Source organism: Crocodylus siamensis, chromosome 1, assembly GCF_052110815.1.
Source record: "Crocodylus siamensis isolate JL-2025a chromosome 1, ASM5211081v1, whole genome shotgun sequence".
NCBI classification, from domain to species: Eukaryota; Metazoa; Chordata; order Crocodylia; family Crocodylidae; genus Crocodylus; species Crocodylus siamensis.
Window position 1 is genome coordinate 4,517,492 of NC_143395.1, and position 20,420 is coordinate 4,537,911.

Consider the following 20,420-nt stretch of genomic DNA (forward strand, 5'->3'; position numbering starts at 1 on the left):
GTTTAGTTATTGTTGGTCTTATTTTTTCCTCCTGTAATGGCTTATACCATATTATGCTGCCTTCTTGCTTGCTTGATTTCTTTTCCTCTTCAAGTCTATGGGAAAGCTCTCGTTCGCTTGAAAGTTGCAGGGCTTAACCTCTAAGATACCTTGAATATAGCCAGATACAAGGAAATGCACCTTTGGTCAGTCTAGTCTTCCTGTGCCAAAGCTGAATATAGTGATACTCTTGGTCTCTCTGTTTCATGCAGATCAGCAGGGAAGTAATGGGAAATAATACCTAACACTTGCTGCTTCTTGGCACACTTCTCTTCCTCTTCCCTTCTCAATGTGGCTAAATGCAGCCCACATGATTCTGGTGCAGAAATGGCCCGTGGTTTCATGGTTGCCAACCTAAGAAAAATGTTCTTGTTACTGAAAATCTGCAAATTTTTTATTGATGACCAAACATTTATACCAACATGTTTTACAACAATGTAAATGTAACCCTTCTGCTAGGCTCTGGGAAGCAGTAATAAGGGGCGGGTTTAAATTTAGGGGATTAATACCAACCATAGTGGAGTGTTGGGGGGAACAGTTTGGTCATCAGTAAAAAGTTTGCAGATTATCGGTAAAAAAGATAATAAATTATTGCATTGGCAACCCTGCTTTACTACAGTGATGGTTATATGTCATGCTGCTCCCACCTCAGGAATCCACTGTTCACCCCCATATCCTGATACCCCTGCTCCCCCCCTGTCCTGGCATGGACCACCAGCCACTGTTTCTTCTCCCTCTGGCCCCACAGCTCTGCCCCAGTTGCACCTTCAAGGAAAATAGCTGTTAGAGGCAAAGGATGGCAAAAGGGATGCAGTGGCAGCACCTGGCTGGGGAGATGGGGGAGGGCTATGCTCTTTTGAGTCACAAACCCCTGACAAGAGCTCAGTCGTGCTCAGGTAGCAGGTGTCACTCTTCTGCTCTGCTTGTTCATTCAACTCACTCTTTCTTAGTTTTTTTACAGATCGTTCCTAGGTTCGGATTCCCCCCATTTCATTGGTATGCATGAGTTTGCACTGACCAAGCAGGAGCACCCCACCCCCCTTTGTATCTTCTCAACATAATAATAGCATTATTAGCCCAGGTCTCTCAAGAGCTGGGTTAGTATCCTGACCAGGCTTTCTGAGTAAAGATTCGTCCACCTCTGCCACTCAATCTCCATACCTGCTTTTCTGGTGCCTTTAATGAACTTTCCATAGTGGGGGTGAGTGGTCAGGTTATGACCTGTGAGCACAGTTTGCTGGTTCTAAAAACAATTAGACATCTAGGGATAGATTTTATTCTACCTATTAGTCCTCTAAGTGGACTTAAGTACCTGAGTGTGATCTAATGCATCCCATTGAAGTGCTGCCAATCCATTAATGGGTCTACTTTTGTAATATGCCATCATGTTATCCTTAACATTGAGTTATTAAAAAAACCCAGCTGAGAGGAGGAGGACCCACCCACCTTTTGTATACCTATTTCTCAGGGAAATGAGCAGAAAGGAATAGAAATGCTTGGGTGTCTAAATCCACTTGTGTTCATAATAGGTGGAATAGATTCTGGCTCCTGCAGGCTAACTCTAGGCGACTCTCCTCACTCCACCCCCCTAGGAAACAATAAGTTTGGAACATGTTTAAAACCATGCATTTTAACAAAATTGCTAATGCATTTAGGTGATGTTTGGCAAACAGACTTTAGAGTCATCCAAAGAAATGGCTTCAAAACTGTTGAAAGCAGTTCACCAGTACTGTAGCATTTGCAATGCTCCTTGGGCTCAATTAAAAAAAATGGAAAAATGGGGTTAAATACTTCAAAATGGAGCAGACTGTTTCATTTAAAGTTGAGTTGAATTATTTTCTTCATTTCTCCCAAATATTTCTTTTTTAGTTGGGCTCCAGCTAGCAATTTCTTTGACCATCGGTGTGGTGAGATGAACCCACAAATATCCACTGTTCCCTTAGCTATTTCAGTAGTTACATTTGGAGATGGAAGAGACATGAGGATGTCAAAAGGGCTTTCCTTGTCAGATGCTCCAAAGCTGGGGAGGTTTGGGAATAATGAAAATCATTGCATAAGTCTGAGTGCTCAGGGATTTCCCTCTTTGAAGAATGACAAGGTGCTGGCTGTTTTTCCCCTCCCCTTTACAGCATAAACCTGAATTTCATAGGCAGAAAAACAGACCAGATTGAAATCCCGTTGAGCAATATTTGTCCATAATTATATTGCTTCCATTGTCAGCTTTCCAAATGGGCTACTTTTTAACAATTTTATTTCCCCTTTTCATTATATTTTTCACCATTAAAAAAAAAATTCTCTTCTCATTTTTAATTGGCAACTCATGAAAAGGGAATGGGTGTTTCCCTTAAAATAAGTATTTTTGGTTTTTTGAAAAAAATTCTCTTGAGTTTTTTGGGAAAAAAAGCCCACTATGCATGTAGCTCAATCAATCAAATCTGGCAATAAAGAAAAATCCAAACAAAACCAACCAACCAAACAAATCCCTAAACCAACCAACCCACCAAAAAAAATCCCATTGGATAACTGGATCTTTCTGGGGATTTGTTTTCATTATGGGTTTGGGTTTTTTTTGTCTCCAGATTTGGCCCAGCTCTGCTGGAGTGATGTGTTTCATGAAATGAGCTGCAGTTTCTTGTGTTGCTGAAACGTGATGTAGAAGGGTTAGCCACTGCAGAAATGGTTACCGTTTTTTTCATGAAAGTGCATCACTACACCCACATGTACTGTACTATGTAAAGATGAAGCATGCATATGGCTTGTAATGATAAGAAACTTTTCCATAGAAAGAATCAGATGCCCACATAGCCCTCGCTTATGATGTGAACTAATGTGTGGGTGAATGGCCAAAGCCCTTGCCTCTTGCTATCTTGATTTTAAGCGTGTGTTTAAATGGGACTGCAGAGAATCTGGCTCCTAGAACGAAGATGTAGGCTAGACTGATTTGAAGTCAAGGCAGTTTTGAAATGGATGATTTCAATAGCTGTATTTAAAATGGAAAGATTGATATGAAATTATTTCATTTTGTATTGAGGTTATTTTTCTTAAGAAAAAAAAAAGGGTGTTCTCATGATCTGATGTCAACCTGCAGGCTTTAATGGTTATCACTTAAATACAGCCTTTCTCCTAGGCTTGGTACACCTTTTCTGCAACCTAAGAGGGTTCACTTCATGCTTTCAGATTCACATTAATTGAACATTGGTGTGTTAGGGCATGATGGCCAATTGTGTGTTGCTTGCCTACAAGATAATTAACTTTCAGGTCCTGCTCTATGTCACGAAGCTGCACGAGGATGGTAGGCCCTTGATCTGGCACAACTTTTCCAGTCCCCTGTAGTGCCATCCCTGGGTCTTTACCAGGATCAAGCCCTTGCTACAATATGTGATCTGCTGTGCCACATTTATAAAGCTTGGCTGGAAATTTAGCTGTTTTGCCCACTGTGCATGTAGCCCAATCAACAAATTTGGCAATAAAGTAAAATCCAAAACTAAACCAACCAACCAAACAAACCCCCAAACCAACCAACCCACCAAAAAAATATTCCTTTGGATAATTTTTTTTTATATAGAAAACCCTGCAGCCCCATAACTCCAAGATTATAACAAAGGCCCAAAGCAGTTTTTCTACTTTTAAGTTTAATGTTTTAGGGAATTATATGTCCGCCTTAATCTGGCATTCAGTTTGGACTTACTTTAAAACTTTTAAATAACCTCATTTAAAGTTGAACATGATGAACCTTCCCCCTCCACTTTTTTTCCCCCAAACAGGATTTTTTTAGTTTTTTCTTCTTATCAGCCCTCTTGAAGGTAGGTGAGTCTCTGTTGCTTGATCCTGTACCCTTTGAAGTCTGTTGTGGAGGTCCCAGGGACTGCTGGGTGCAGGATCAGACATGGAGGGCAGTGGCCCCAAAGATGCCTAGGTGTTATCTGCCGGGGTAGGTGCCACTGAGATGCTCAGCTGGTGCCTAGTGCTGTGTGCACTTATATTTCTGCTGGGGCAGGCACAGAGCTAGGTCCTGTCACTGCCAAGCAGTCCAGAGCGCTATGCTCACCTCTCAGCCCAGGTGAGATTTGCACGACCGGCATGTGGATTCATTCCTGCATTGACCTTGCTGGGGTGGTATCTGATATGCTGGCAGTACCCATTTGGGCTCCCAGAACCTCAACTCTGGAAATGAGGTGCGCTTTGATATGAACTGGGGCCCAGCACTATTTTGGGGGCAGGTCAGCTGCAGTCCTAAGTAAGCATGTGATGCCCTTCTGCAGTGATGTCCTGCTACAGGGTGCTTTGAGGGGTCCCTCTGCTATTTGGGTGGCAGAGGTGCAGGTCACTGGGCAGAAGTAGCAGCACCTTGCAAGCCCGTCCCCAGATTCAAACTGCTGAAGGTGCCTGGAGACCCCACAACACATCTTGCTCTATCTATCAGATATGCCACTGCTGCCATCTCGTGGGGAACTGCCTTTCCTAGCCAGCTTGTGATCAATCTGATTGTAGCAGCAGGAAATTTCCCTTGGCAAAAGGAAAATGTTACTGGTATTTATGTTCTGAGTGGAGCTGTTGGAGTTAGCACGAGGGTGTTTGATGCTTTGCCTTCAGGGGCTGGTGGTTGTGTCCTAACCTTGGCCCTACCTGGGTTTATGCCCAGCCTTTCCTGGCTTGGACACAGTCCCATTCTGCTGTTTGAGTGGAGCCACCCAGGGCAGTTCAGCTGGGGTCAGTTGAATTTCACTGGGCTAAGTCCAGAGTGCAGACTCTGATCCAGGAGGCAAAGTGAGGCAGAACTGGGTTTTGAATCCAAGTCTTATGCACTCCCCCAACTGCGCTCTAAACTTCAACGGCATTTGCTCAAGGACGTTTCCATGCCTTGAGCCCAGCAAGAGGCCGAGGTCACTTATGTCAGAAGTTATTATGCTTTTCCAAGAGCCACTTCCTGCTGTCTGGATTATGCTTGAGAGCCTGGAGCGCACCGGTCTGCTGGGTTTTCTTGCTTGCTGGGTCAGGAAGATTTTAATGTCAGATGCCTGTTGACCTCAGCAGCTACATGTCGCTGTTGTCTTAAGTGCTGTTCTCCACCATTGAGGTCAATGACTGCAGGCCTGCTGTAGCCATAAATCTCTTTTCCGTAACCCTCCCCCTCTGCTGATATTACAATCGTATGGCTAGACATGGTCCAGTAAGGGTAATCCCTCATCAGCTATGCAGAGGGTCCAGCATAAAGCCCTTTCTGTGCTATTGAACTGCTTTCAATGGCTCTAGGAGCAGTTGTTTGAAGCCCACCCCCTTCCCCTGCTGTGAAGCCAGCCATCCGGTGCACAGAGCTGGGCTGTCTCCCCAGCCAGCACAGGCAGGTGTTGTGAGTAGGGCTGGTTCATGGCAAGCACTTTGCACTGGCAGATATTGCAAGTCTGGGCACAGGGGCTGAATTGTGTAGAAGAACTGGAGAGACCTAGTGTGGGAGGTGGAAGTTCCCCTTACTCATCTCGTGGAGTGCTCATGGCCTCATAGGGAATTTTTGGAAGCCTTTATAGGCTTCAATCCCTCATTGAACCAGAGCTCAGGTCCTTACCTGCCTAGTTGGCAATGACACCGTTGTGCGCATGAGAAATGATTAGGCATGTGTCTAGAGCTCCCCATGAGTACAGGGTGGCCTTGTGTTCTCAGCTCTGCTTAATTGGCTCATTAGACCTTCTGACCCTAATGAATATGTGCCCATCCCCCCGTGCACATGCACCCTCTCACCTGTGTACCCTGGCACCAACACGTGCATGCATTGACACTAGCGCAGCAATGTTCGTACCTTGCAGAGCACATCAAGTGCGCACAGCCCACACACGCATGCAGGCACACGAGCACTCGGGCGTGCATAGGGCTTTCGTGTCTGCATGTGCAAGTACACGCACCAAACCACAGTGGCACATGGACACTTGTGCACAAGCAGGTCCTGCCTCACCACAACTCAGAAACGCACACTTTCTCATCCTGGCCTCTTGTGATGTGTCTTTAAACCTTCTAGGTCTCTCTCTTGCCTTCTCCAAAGCAGACAGTTTTGCTGAGCAGTTCTGTCCAATAAATTTGAACCTGGGACTGGCCTTGCAAGGCTCCACTCATCTCCCTTGAGAGTTGGGCGTGTAATGATAGGAGTTATAAGTTAGAGATGCTCCCTAACAGGAGACTGAGGGGAGCTGGGAATTGGGAGATGGCCCCTCAGTGATGGAGCCAGCTAGTTAGAGGGAGACCAAGGGTCTGCAGAGATTGTCTACTGCTGCACAATGAAGTTTGCTGTTTAGTTCTTCTCATTCATGTATGCCTGTGTTGAATGAACAGGTGATCACTACAGGGGAAGTGCTTATGTGACTGGTGTTTGTCACCCACCCATGCATTTATGGCTGATCTACAGAGTAAAATGCTTGCCGCTGTTTCCAGCAGCTTAGGGCACACTGCAATCTGCTTCTATATTGCCTTGCATCCTCTCCTAGCCTTTTGCTCAGGGCTCAGCTCTTCTGCCATCTCACAGCCAGACTCTATATAGCATCTACTATGGGCAGCTAGCTTGGGATAGATAGCTGGCTGTGCATTCACATCTAACTGCAGAGTAAATGACTGTGGAGTGACTTAATGCAGAACAATTGCCCTGTGTCCATATCCCAAAGCACAAGACAGGTCAAACGGTTTGGTAAGGTCCTGGCACATCCAAAACTGCTAGCGTGCTCATGCTTTTACCCCGGGACCCCACTCGGTCAGAGGAACCACTGGAGATATGTTTTATGGGGAAATGCAATGGTATCATGTCTTTTCTGTCCCATTTGAGAGCTTGAATACTCCCTAGAGCCTAGTAAGTGAAGCCTTGGAGAGGCTGATTTTCAACAGGATGATGTTATGAATATGCCAGATGGCACATTTCCAGGTCTCCACAATGCTGGCAGTTGCTTTACGAGGGGAGCTGGAGACAGGGCGGGATGAAGGGGAATGTCAGCTATGCCTCAGCAGGGCTTGGAGCAGGAACATCTGTTGGCGTCGTGACGGGGATTTGTGGGCCACACTCAGCAGCAGGTGGGTTTCTGGGGGCGGGAGCTCGGTGCGGTCTATCACAGCTGCATTCACCTCGGTGGTTTCTTGTTGCAGCCCCGACGGCTAGCAAAGCGGGCAACTCTGCTTCCTGTGCCAGGAGACAGAATGAGGTTTCCACGAGTAGTAGCTATCTCTGTGCAGGGTCCTAATAGTGCTGGTGGGCTGTAGTCAGCTACAATCCCAGTTTAGTAGGGGTGCTGTGAACACGTAGTAAAGGCAGGCTCTGCTTTGAAACATGGATTAGCTAAATAGACCGGAGATTAGAGGGGCTGCAGAGGTACAGGGAAGGGCAGCCCTGGGCTCAATGTGACACTAGTGGGGAATCACCCTCCAGCCTTCTGAGCTCCAAGGGGTGGGCTGTCCAGGAGGCAGCGATGCTGCTGTCTTGCAGCCAGTCTGTACCTTTGACCATTCCTCAGGGATAGTGGCTGACTCCCCACAGGGACTTGCAGGCCCAGGGTAGAGCGAAACAGCTTCTACTTTCTCACAACCCAACAGGGCTTCCATCTCGGATGTGAATTCCTCCTTGCCCTGAGTTACACTGGTCTGAGATGCAAGATGCAGGATGCGAGACATTGAGTCATGGGCTAGTGGTAACTCTAACCTCTGGGATCTCAAATTATTGGGGCAAGAGAGGAAGGAGCTGAGCTCTTGGCTGCAGATTCAAGCACTGGCTTCTATGCCCTCTGCCAGTAAGAAATATATGTGTCACACGTATATGTATGTATGTGTATGCATGCAGGTATATATATGTATACGTATATGTGTATATACATATGTGTATGTGTGTATATGTGTGCATATGTATGCATGTATGCATGTATATATGTATGTATGCATGTATGTATATGTATGTATGTATATGTGTGCATATGCATGCATGTATGCATGTATATATGTATGCATGTAATAAATGCATGCATACATATATGTATTTATGCAAGATATATGTATCATGTAGACATACCTGCATGTGTGTGTGTGTGTATGCGTGTGTGTATATGTGTTGTGTGTATATATATGTATGTATTACACATATATTTTTTACTAGCAGAGGGAATAGAAGACATTGCTAGAATCTGCAGCCAAGGGCTATATATGTACATATATGTAATTTAATATAATGTTATATATAACGTAATATATATATATTTTGCAGAGACTCCTGGCCATTCATATAGGCTTGGCCAACAAGGGAGCTTAGGAGTTGCAGCACCTGACTTCTGTGTGTTCTGTCACCGGGTTGAACCCAGAGCCCTGAGTGAGGAATCCCAGGCATCGAGTGGGGTCATTTGCTAGCTAGGAATGGGATTTGCTGAAGCCAGCACACAAATCTCCATCCTTGGAGGTTTTTAAGACTGCCTATACAAAGTTTTGACTGGGATGATATAGTTCGGGGCAATCCTGCTTTGAGTGGGGGGGGTTGGGCTTGATGTGACCTCCTGAGCTCCCTTCCAACCCTCATTTTCTAGGTTTCTATGACTGCCTAAACCAGTCAGAAGAAATGCTGGGGAGAAGACTGTGGTGCTAGCCTCAGCCCCCTCAAGAAGTTTGGTAGCCCTCTATTTGATGCTGCCAGAAATGTGAAGCCCCTTAAGGTGCCAAGTGCCTTATGAGGACAGGCTGTGAGGCGTGGGACTCTTCAGCCTGGAGAAGTGCAGGCTCAGGGGGGATTTGGTGGCTGCCTATAAGTATATCGGGAGGGGGGTGCACCAGGAACTGGGAGAACGTCTGTTCACCAGTGCACCCTAAGGGAAGACAAGGTCTAATGGTCACAATTTGCTGGAAGACCATTTTAAACTGGACATAAGGAAAAACTTCTTTAACCATCTGAGTCTCCAGAGTCTGGAATAGACTCCTCCCAGAAGTGGTGCAAACACCTACTCTGGATATGTTCAAGAAATGCTTGGATGCTCATCTTGCTGGGATGATCTGACCCCAGCTGACTTCCTGCCCCTTGGGCAGGGGGCTGGACACAATGCTCTCACAAGGTCCCTTCCAGCCCTGATGTCTATGAGATCTATGCCTAGGACCAGTCACAGGAAAAGAACATGAGAGACTCAGGTTCAAATCCCACCCTCTCTAATTGCCAATTTAGAAACTGGGACTTGACCCTGCACCTCCTACCTGAGGGCTGTAACCCTCACAAGATTTTCTTTTTCTGTCAGATACGTGGCATACATGGGCTGCTTGAGAGTGAGAAGGGAGGTTTTTTCAGTGAAGGGTTTATTAGTGGATGGCAGCATTGCATTGTACCTAGAGCGGACACTGTCCTGGGACTCAGAAAAGCTAGCTACAGCCCCACTGGCTTGTAGGGTGGCATTGGCCCTGTTCATGCCCCAACCTCTCATCTGTAACATGGAGACAATAATGCACTTGATGGCGGAAGCTGCCGAGATCTCCAGATGTGAAGTGCTAGGTGTCATTGTCACTGCTGCTCCGTTGGTGACTCACCTGGGGGGTGTGGGGGGTTGGCCATTTGTGAGTGAAAAGCACCCACCCTATCCATATGATCATAACTTCTCTACAATGAGCCATTGTGAATTCTGCCTCCACTGTGGCCTTGCCCTGAGGCATCTGGACTGCTGTGCTATGATATTACCTTTTTCTATAGAATACTTCACCCACAGCACCAAAACCAATGGACAGTATTTGATAAAGCTATTGGTGCTTGCTTGATCTAGTCCCAGCTGTAGTGAAAACCACTATTGTGCTCTACAGTATAAACAGCTGTGAATAAATCTCTAACCAAGAGCATTAGAAATTCTGCAGTAATTCAACAGTGCACAGGCAAGGAGTGGTATATACAGCCTACTATGTAAAAGAGCACATATAAAGTCAGTTTTCTTTATTAAAGAAAGGAGGGATTTATGTCATCTAATCACTTATTCAATGCCAGATAAGAGCTTTTGTGGAAGCCCTAGTTTGCGTTTGAGAGAATACAAATCTTTTCCTCACCATGGTGGAACAGTCTTACATTTGTTTTCCCCCCAAGTCAGTGGGTGCGTTTACATTTGCATTAATGCACGTTTGTTAATGCACATTAAATCTAGTACCTCTGGGCATTTATACATACACATTTGTCTGCTCCGATGCGCAGGAGATCTACACGTGCGTTAACATGCTTTAGTTAATGCACATTAAATCTAGTACCTCTGGGCATTTATACATATACATTTGTCTGCTCTGATGCACAGGAGATCCAGTGCATTGGAGCAGATTTGATTAATCGAATTCAATATCAGAATTGCTTGGGGATTAACAGAGTCTGCTCCACATGTGAGCTGATGCGCCTGATGCTGTGTTGCATGCATTTGTATAAACGGCAAAACGTGAGTCAGTGTGGAGAAAATGGCAGTGGTACACTTTTGAACTAAAACACCTTCAATGTGGTTTAGTTCAAAAGTGTGCCGCTGCCATTTTCTCAACGTGGACGCGCATTTTGCTGTTTATACAAATGCATGAGCTGCAGTGCAAGCATGTATACAAATGCCCTCCAGTGTGAGGTCCTAGGAAAATGTACATTAGCATATTTTAATGTGCACTGACTAAAGAGCACTTTTAGTGACACTTTAATCTGCATTAAAATGGGACAGTGCGCATTAAAGCACATGTGTAGACGTACCCACTTACTCCTAGGTGGGGGGGGTGTCTGTGTGTGTGGGGGGGTTGTGCATGTGTGTTGTGGTCCAAGCAGCTCTATAATGCTTGAAATTCTGTTTTCTGGTATAGTATTTTTTTTCCAGTTGTTGGGTACTTCCAGAAGCAGCTGCCATTTTGTGTTCGCTTCAGAAGTAGCCTATAAGCAATAATACCCCTGTACCCACAGCCATATAATATTTTCTCATGGAGACTTGACTCTCTTTCTCTTTATCTGTTAATTTTAACCAAAAAAAAAATCACTTGGACTGAAAGGGTGTACCATAGAAAAACAGCAAATTTGATGTCAGAGCTGCTTAGGGATTCCTTTTGCATAGGAACTCACTGGTAGTATAAAACCAGTGTAGTTAGCTTGTTGCCACCAGCTGCTGCTGGCCTTCATATGGTAGGGTGTTTTAATATCATGCTGGAGAAGAAGGCCTAGCCAGAGCAGTACACTTCTGTGATTTGGGACTAGCACAATTTTGGGACTAGCTCTAATTTTGCATTAGAAGCTGAACTAGACCTCTGCTTTCTTTTAGCATCAGAAGAGTAGAAAGGGGACAGAAAGACACAACTAGCCCCCATTTCTCAGCCAGACGCATTGAGTATAGCACCCCAGAAAGTGTAATAGCTCTGGCCAGGAGAAATTGCCCCTTCCTCCAGGGGCTGCTGCATGCAGGACATGCTAAGAGGCATCGAGCATACATAGAAGGAAGGCTCTGTGGCAATGTGCTGAACTGCAGGGCATCTTCTTCCCAGAGTCGGATGATTTCAGCACTGCTATAGCTGGTTGAAGGGGACCAAACCTCCAAGGAAGACGGACTTGGTTCCGTTTGACCAGCCACAGCAGACTGCAGCTTCAGTGTCTGTCCAGCCCTATGTGGCCTCAGATGCGTCTGCCTGGCTCAGTTTCTTGGTGACTTATCTGCAACATAATTAACATGGGTTAGGCAAGAGCAATGGTACCGACTGCTGCCAAGTCCTTACAGGGAGAGGGAGGATGTAGGAGTCTCGAAGTTGGGAGACCCGAGCTTACTTCCTTGCTCTGTGGCAGACTTCTTGAGTGGTTTTGGTCAAGTTGCTGTCCCTATGGCTCTGGTCCTCCATCATCAGAGAGCAAATCCAAAGCAAGTAATGTCTTGGGCCTCTCATTGTGCTTTGTAGTCATAGACCGAAATGTGCTTCTTCTCCCACAGTCCTCACCAACAGTGTTGTGTACCCCACAGCAGTAAGGCCCTTGGTCCTTGTCCTTCCTCATAGATTTTATAGATATTAGGGCTGGAAAGGACCTCAGAAGATCGAGTCCAGCCCCCTGCCCAAAGGGCAGGAAGTCAGCTGGGGTCATAGGATCCCAGGATCATAGGCTAGGGTCATAGGATCCTCATCTTGTGGCAAGCAAAGTCCATGGCAAAGTGTCAGAACCTGGGTCTGGGACTTAAGCGATGCTTGTGGCCACCTGATGTGGTTGCTGTGTAGATCCCGCACAGTTTTCTCTGTGGCTATAGGGGATGGGAGCAATGGTCTTAAGCTGCAGCAGGGGAAATTGAGGTTGGAGATTAGGAGGACCTGCTGACTATGAGGTGGTCAAGGACTGGAACATGCTGTCTAGAGATGTTGTAGACTCTCCATCCTTGGAAGTTTTCAAGAACAGGTTGGACAGTTGGTTGGGATGGTTTAGTTGGAGATGATCCCGACTTGAGTAGGGGGCTAAGCTAAATGACCTGGTGGGGTCCCTTCCAACCCTGTTTTCTTATGTTCCTAAGACCGCACAGAGGCAAATCTCTGCCCTAGCAGAGCAATTAGGTCTGGGCCCAGGAGAGCTGGATTCTGAGTCTGATTCTTCACCCCCCCACCCCCCACCCTGACTGTTTTCCATGTGCTTTTTCCCCTTCACTTGCTGTTCTCTTTTCTAAGGAGTTGTGGGGGAGCTCAGACACCTTCTTTGTCAATTGAAAGGAAGTCACCTGTCAGTTGTCAGTCAGGCATCCCTTTTCACACGGCTGCCCCCAGCTGCACCTGAGACGATCAGCCTGCTGACAGCTGTCGGGGCTATTGAGCAACCAGGCGCGTGGCAGTTTTTAAATGGGACAAAAGCCGCATTTTTCCAGCCCGTGCCTGGGCCCCACTCCATGTGTGCATGACTTGTCACGGACATGACAAGATTCAGTGGGCAAGATGTTTTAATTAGGAGCATTTCCCCCCTCCTTTCACCCTCCCTTTGCTGGTGCTAAGCATTGGAGAGAATGCTAAGCTGTGCAATATCGGGAGCCCTGCATGTGTTCGGCGCTTTCGGGCTGCTTCGTTAGGGCTGCTTATTAGGAAAGAAGACACCAGAAGGGTAAGCTCCCATGTCCCTGCCAAAAACACAGCTCTGGGAAGCATTCAAGAGCGGAGTTTGCCTCTGCTTTGCAGAAGTGTGACTCTACAAAGGGAGGTTATTTCTCTATTGAAGCAGTACCATGCTGTGCTGGGCATGGACACCCAGCCAGATACAGCCCCCACCAGAAGAGTTTATGAAGGGTCTCATGGGGAAATAGAGATGAAGCCAATGGGCCAACACAACACATCATTGGCAGAAGGCAAGGTGAGGTTTTCTGAGTCCCAGTCCAGCACTTAAGCATTGCACTGTTTTTTCTCTTGTGGGTAACTTAAAAAAAAAAATTCTGCCCTATTCTGTGGGCAGAGGTGCTCACATTTGTTGCGGGATACGATGCTGAATTGTAAAACAGCCCTGTTGTTGTATCCAGCCTGGGTGGGTAGGACCTTTGAATTGCTGGGAAAAGGAATAACGCATATGCGTTGGCATGCCTGGTTGGCAAGACCTGAAAATTCAGCATCTAATGAAGTGAGCTACAGCTCATGAAAGCTTGTGCTCCATCTACCCATCCATCCATTTATCCTTTGGTAAGCCTATAAGGCTTTTTCAAGGGTGGCAGAAAAAAGATAAAATGAAACACACGCCTTTTTGTATTGCATCCACTTACAATGCAGGTAAGCCGGGGCCTATTTCTAGAGAGCCAGATGGACAGATCTTTGCTCTGTTTTGCCTTGAAAGTATAATTTCCAAAAGTAGCTAAACGACATACATTTTCCAAAGGTTTCAGTTCATTTTGAATAGGTTGAGACTCTATCTACAGTGGCTAGAATAGGGGTATCAGACATCTGGCCCATACAGCTACTTCATGTAGCCCGGGGCCATGGACTTTAGGGCATGGCTAGCGGTGGGCCTGCCTAGGTGGACACGACTGTTGGCGGTGTGGGGGCTGTCACAGCAAGTGCTCACCTGGGCTATGGCCACCTGCCCTGCTGTTGTTGCGGTGGCCGCTGCTGCTGCCCTGTGCCCCAAGCCAGATCTGGCTTGCAAGGAGCCCCATGGTCTGGATCTAGCCTGGGGCACAAGGTGAGTTTGACACCTCTGGCCTAGAAGCATGCCCTATCTTCACCTCCCAGGGGTTACAGGGCAACTGAGAGCTACTTTTTAAAAGGTATTTAGACACCTGATGCCTATAGCTTTCAGCAGGCGCGAGGCACCTAAATACCTTGTACAATCTGGCCCTTATCTTAGATTGTTAAATGGGGTTTAGGTGCCTAATTCTCCCTGACATCCACAATGTCTAAATGCCTTTAAAAAAAATCTGGGTCTTAGACTGTTAGCAGAACATAACCTCAGGTTTTTTTTATTTTTATATAGTAAAGCTTGGATAGACTCAGCAAAGTTCCCTTATAATAAAGGTTGAGTTGCAGCTGCCTAAGGATATGCTGATTTGCCGTACTAATAGCCATTATAATTGCCCTTGAATAGCTCAGCCTCCAAAGGACCAGGGATTTCTTCATCGTGGCTATCGTATTGTTGTCCTGTGGAAATGCTTCATAGATTATGAGTTCATAGATTATAGAGTCGGAAGGGACCCAATGGATCTTCCTAGGTCCCTTCCGACTCTAGCTACTATGAAACTATGAAACTATGATCGTCATGTCTGAACCCCTGCCCTGGCAGGAAAGAGGACCGAGGTCAGACAACCCCGGCTAGGTGCCTATCAAGCCTCCTCTTGAAGACCTCCAAGTTAGGTGAGAGCACCACCTCTCTCGGCAGCCCGTTCCAGATTCTGGCCACCCTTAGTGTAAAAAATGTCTTCCTAATGTCTAACCTGAATCTACTCTCCACTAGTTTGCACCCATTAGTCCTAGTTACTCCCTGGGCACTCTGGTAAACAGCACGTCCCCAATTCCCTGCTGTCCTCCCCTGATAAACTTATAGGTGGCTATAAGGTTACCCCTCAGCTGTCTTTTGTAAAGGCTGAAGAGACCCAGATCTCTCAACCTCTCTTCGTAGGGTCTTTCATGGAGACCACTAATCATGTGAGTGGCCCTCCTCTGAACCCTCTCCAGATCCTGCATGTCCCTCTTGAAGTGCAGTGCCCAAAACTGGACACAGTACTCCAACTGTGACCTGACTAATGCCGCATAGAGGGGGAACATCGCCTCCCTTGATCTGTTGGTCATGCATCTGCTAATGTATGATAAGGTGCGATTGGCTTTCTTGATGGCCTCATTGCATTGCCGGCTCATGTTCATTTTGGAGTCAACTATGACTCCAAGATCCCTCTCAGCCGCTGAGCTGCTGAGGAGGTCATCCCTCAACCTCTAGGTTTGCTGGGGATTTCTCTTTCCTAGGTGGAGTACCTTACATTTATCTTTGTTGAATTGCATCCTATTTTGTTCTGCCCATTGATCCAACTTGTCCAGGTTGGCCTGTAACTGCTCTCTGCCCTCCAGTGTATTAACTTTGCCCCATAATTTGGCATTATCTATGAACTTGGAGAGGGTGCTCAGCATACCCTCGTCCAAATCGCCGATGAAGATATTAAATAACACCAGCCCAAGGACTGACCCCTGCGGGACCCCACTGCCCACCTCCTTCCAGGCCAAGAATGACCTGTCCACCACCACTCTCTGGTTTGGTCCCAAAGCCAGTTAGCTACCCACCTGACTGTGTAGGTGTCCACTCCACAGCCCGTTAGCTTCCCTATGAGAATAGGATGCAAAACTGTGTTGAAGGCCTTCCTAAAATCCAGGTAGATGACATCGGCCTCTGCTCCTATGTCAAGGCAGTATGTGACCTAGTCATAAAAGGCTATAATGTTTGTCAGGTACCTGCAACAAACCCATGCTGGTTTCCTTTCAGCATCGTTTCCCCTGCTGGGCCTTCACAAATATGCTCTTTGATGTTTTTTTCCTAGTCTTTTCCCAGAGATAGAGGTAAGATGGACTGGCCTAAAGTTACCCAGCTCATCCCTTCTCCCATTGTTAAAAATGGGCACCACACTGGCCTTTTTCCAGTCCTTAGGGACTTGGCCGGAGCACCATGAGAGCTCAAACAGTCATGTCAGTGGCTCAGCAATGACACTGGCCAATTCCAATGTTGTTTTGAGTGGGTAAAATGCCATTGTCCCCATGTCCTACAGAGCCCTACTCCTCATGGCAGTGTGCTCCACAGGTTATCACTGAAGCAGATTCTACTAGGATTGAGAATAGGGCTGAGCACTAAAACTGGTAACAAAACTACCTACTAAGGATTTAAAAGGAAACCTAGATTATTTTTGGAAAGGCTCTAAGACCCCACCCCCCCAGCTCTAGAGCAAAACCATGGGGGTATCTGCTGCAGTCAGAAGCATAGACTGGGAGCAAGGTCTAGAACCAAAGTCTTCCTCCCCACTGTCCTCCCCACTGGGCACGTCTACACATTCATTAATGCGCCATAATTATGAAGCATTAAGTTTTAGTACCTGTAATAACAGGTACTAAATGTGCTGTAATTGGTGCTACTACACATTAGCGCAGATGAATGCATTGTAGATGATGCTTCATGCCCATTGTACTACTTTACTGCCAATGAGCGCAGTAGCATGATTTTTGCCAGCCACACCAATGCACAATGGAATTAGTCCATTGGGCATGAAGCGTCTCGTGTAGATGTACCCACTGGGTACCAAGTCACTCCTAGTTTGATGCTCTTCTTTTGGCTCCATGTGGCTTTCTCTCCAGGGAGCCAATTTCAATAGGAGGGGTAGAGGGTGCCCATGGTCCTGCCCAGATCATAGTTAGGGCACTTGGGATACTGGGAGATATGGGTTTAAGTCCCTTCTGGCTGAGGAGGCCTAGAATCCAGATCTTTCACTCTTTGGGCAAGTGCCCTAATAGCAAGGGTACTGGGCAGTCAGGGGAGGGCGTTGCTGCTTTGCTTCAAAAAGTTACTAGTCCTGTTTTTTTTGTGACTAAAGACTTGGGGATTGATATGGGCTTTAGGTGCTTCCTGGGTGGATTAGGACTGCAACAGGGTGTAACTGGAGGTTGACACAGGCTCTGAAGGCCAAACTGGAGACTTATAAGAGATCTAGATGTCTTAGTGGCTTGTTGGCTGCTGCGCAAGTTGGCAGGGCATTGCGTTTAGTGATGTAGAGATGGGAAAGCTGTGCCATCCCGGTGAATTAAGATTTGCCCCAAAGTTTCTTCCTCACTCTTCTTAGGTTATGTCTACACTGCGGTCACAGAAGTGTAGCTCAGGAGCTGGTAGTGCAATCCGGGCCTGGCAGCACAGAGCGGATCTCCGTGTACGGACCTCCTGACGTCTCAAAGAGAAGGGATTCCCTACTTGCTTGCAATGCATGGCCACCTTTCCATTTTCTTCTGTGATTTGCAATACTTAGCACTTTTCATCTATTGATCTCAAAGGGGGGAGATTTTCACTGGCTCAGATACTGATAAGATGCTAAATGACTTTAAATTTCAGTGGGTTGGAGGTAGCCATTGTTTGCCTTTTGAAAGGTTCCCAGAGCTGGGTGAATATTGTTTCTGGGTTTTTTTAATGTATGGAAAAAAAAACAGGTTCCAAGATGTGACGTATGGCTTTGTCCAGATACTGGGTTCCTTACGGCCCCCAAAACTTGAGGAGTATTTCATTCCCTCTGATCCCTTTAAAAATCCGAAGTAAAACCACATTCAGTCTCCTATAAGATTGTCTCCTGTGCAGCAGAGAAAAGCAGAAGGGGAGAACGGTGCATAAGAGTTCATCTCCCCGAAACCACACACTTCCTTACATTCCATAGCAATGTTATCCCTATGGGGATATAAAGAAGCATGTTGCCTCAAAAGAGAAGTCTGTCAGCCTCCAGACTGTCTATCCTCCACTTGTAAAGTGAGAAAACTGCTTCATGGATGTCTTTTATTAGGCCACCTGATCCTGGCCTTTTGTGGCGGGGGGTGTGCGGGACCTCAGTGCAGAAGAGCTGCACACGCAATCCATAAAAATATCCCTGGTATGAATGGCTTACCATCAAAGTAGATAACTTAGGCAAAGAGTGGGAGGATGGAAAGAGGCCACGTGACTTGCCAAAGGCCCAGCAGTATGTAAGTAAGAGAGTAAAGAAGAGAATTCATCTCTCTAGACTCCCAGTCCAGTATCATTGTATGTGGTGGCGATGGCACAATGGGTTTTTTTGAAGTATATTCCCCCATCCCTTGTTGATGGGCTTTCTACCACTCCAGTAAGGATCTCCATACACTTAATATAATCTGCAGACTGCATTTCCTAACATAGTGACGCATGCTTGGTTCACTTTTTCATGCCAGTTTTTCTATTTACCAACTGAGGTTCAGCAATGGTGGCTGTCTGCTTACAGCATCTAAACTACAGTGTTTACTGGGCAGGGCACTGGGGCTAACTACAGACAGTCAAAAATCCCAAGGCTGAATTGATTCAGTCTTTGCAGGTTAGCTGAAGCTGCATAGATTGAACTGATAAGCATTTCTTTTTGCTTCTGGAAATGCAGCCACATGCCTGCAGTGGCTCATGCCAGAAGCCGGGGGGCGCTCAAGCACGACTCTCTGCTCAGCTGGAGCAGACAGCAGGGCCCAAAGCTAGCCCAGCCACCCACCAGCAGTTTTGCAGAGGAGGTGCAAAGCAGCCTGGGATACTGGGGGACTGTGAGTTAGCTTGAATCTGAAGGAGATCTGAGCCAGAAGTTCAATAAACTGATTTAACTTAAATTAGTTAAGTCTGACCCTACATCCATCTTAAACCAGCTTTGGTCATTTTGAAAGCAGTTTATGTGCAGTGAACTTCTGTTGTGTTGCAGATTTAAACTAGTTTTTGATCACTTACACTAATTTATGTGTAATTTCTGTCCCTAGCCTGGGGGTGCAAATGTTATTGGTGATGACCATTTCAAATGAGGGAGTGAGGATGGATTTCTTTGTCTGCTTGGGCAGTTCCTTTCGACAACCCTTGCATGTTATCTGTGATAGTCTGACTTGGAGACACAGCTCCCTAAGCATGGTGGGGGAAGAACGCACGGGGAATCAGTGGTAGCTGTCTTTGATAGACTGACGTGTGCTGCAATGGTGTGGATAGGAGGAAGGATTTTTCTGACTATTCACACAGGCTCTGACACTGGCTTTCCATATTGTTTTGGACAGTTCACCTACCCCTTTTCTCTGATTCCTTGTGAAATCATAGCACAGTATCCCTCTCCCAGGAAATGTGCCTAATGGAGGCTGGTTTGAGTCAGTTAATACTGGGAAACCTCTTTGGATCAAACATTGCCAAATGTCATTGTGGCTCGTGCCTGATGCTGGCGTGCATAGAGCTGCAGTCACTGTGACCTCTGTTGAGGGCCCAGCTCTTGCATTAGCTAGATTTGTTGTGCAGCTCCCTGAAGAGAGTTTTGCAAGGAGGGGTAGGCACGACGGGCTGTGGGATGGAAGGTAACAACTGTGTAATGGTGCATAACAAATCTACCCGAGGATTCAAGATGGTAAGCGGATGCTGCCCGCTGAGGAGCTGAGCTGCAACTAACAGAGGAACAGAAGCACCACAAAGCAAAGGAGAAGGTGAGGTCCCTCCTGCTATGTGTGTGTGTGTACTGCGTACACAAAGATACAGAAAGCAAGCACCGTACATTTAGCTGCGGAGCACAACTCTTGTGCTTTGGGTTGCCATCTGTTTTCTGCGCTCTATTTGCCAACCTTTATTTTTCCTGTTCTTCCCCATCAGCTACTTGATAGAGCTGTAGGACCTTATGAAGTATTTCTGCAATGGCCTCGGGATGTGGCTCCTGAAAACTGACCTGTACAGTATTGCGTCCCCGAAAAAAAAGGATTTCATGCCAAGTTCTGTCAAATGTACTTACATGGCCTCCATTGCTAAAGCAGCTGAGCATCTTTGAGTTTTTCAAGGACTAGATTTGGTGGAGGGGAAACCACTTCTAGTCCTAAGTTTGTACACCCTGTAGCTAGGGAAGTGCCAGTCTCGTTTTATAGGTGGAGAACTGAAGCCCAGAGAGGCTAAATGACTTGCTTAGGATCCTCCAGTATAGTGGAGCCCAGTAAGGAACCTGCAGGCTGCAAATCTCCAGACAGCATCCTGCCTACTAGACCATCTCACTTTGTTAAAGTGTTACCTTAGAAAAGATATTAATGGGAATCACATCTTTTATTGGATCCCAGCACGGTTGGGAGAGATTTTTGCCTAAAATCTCTCTCAACCAGGCAGCAAGTCCAATAAAAAATAGCACTCTCCAAAATATCCTTGCCTCTTGCATATTTCCTGGACCGTGATGGCTACAACATCACTCCAGCATCACCTTAGAGAAATATTTAACAATATTTCTTGGGAA

The 20,420-nt window shown here is 46.4% G+C and overlaps 1 protein-coding gene across 2 annotated transcripts in view; it reads right to left on the minus strand.

Annotated features, from left to right (window-relative positions):
• The window catches only part of LOC149872512 (interleukin-17A-like), a 55,733-nt gene that overhangs the window by 25,557 nt on the left and 9,756 nt on the right, over positions 1-20,420 (minus strand). Inside the window, exon 2 of one of the 2 annotated variants that reach the window (XR_016439643.1) lies at positions 425-7,192. The exons of the other annotated variant lie outside the window; for it this stretch is intronic. The gene's annotated coding sequence lies outside the window, so the exon portion shown is untranslated. Of the gene's footprint in view, positions 1-424; positions 7,193-20,420 lie in introns of those variants that run through there. 2 annotated transcript variants of the gene reach the window in all.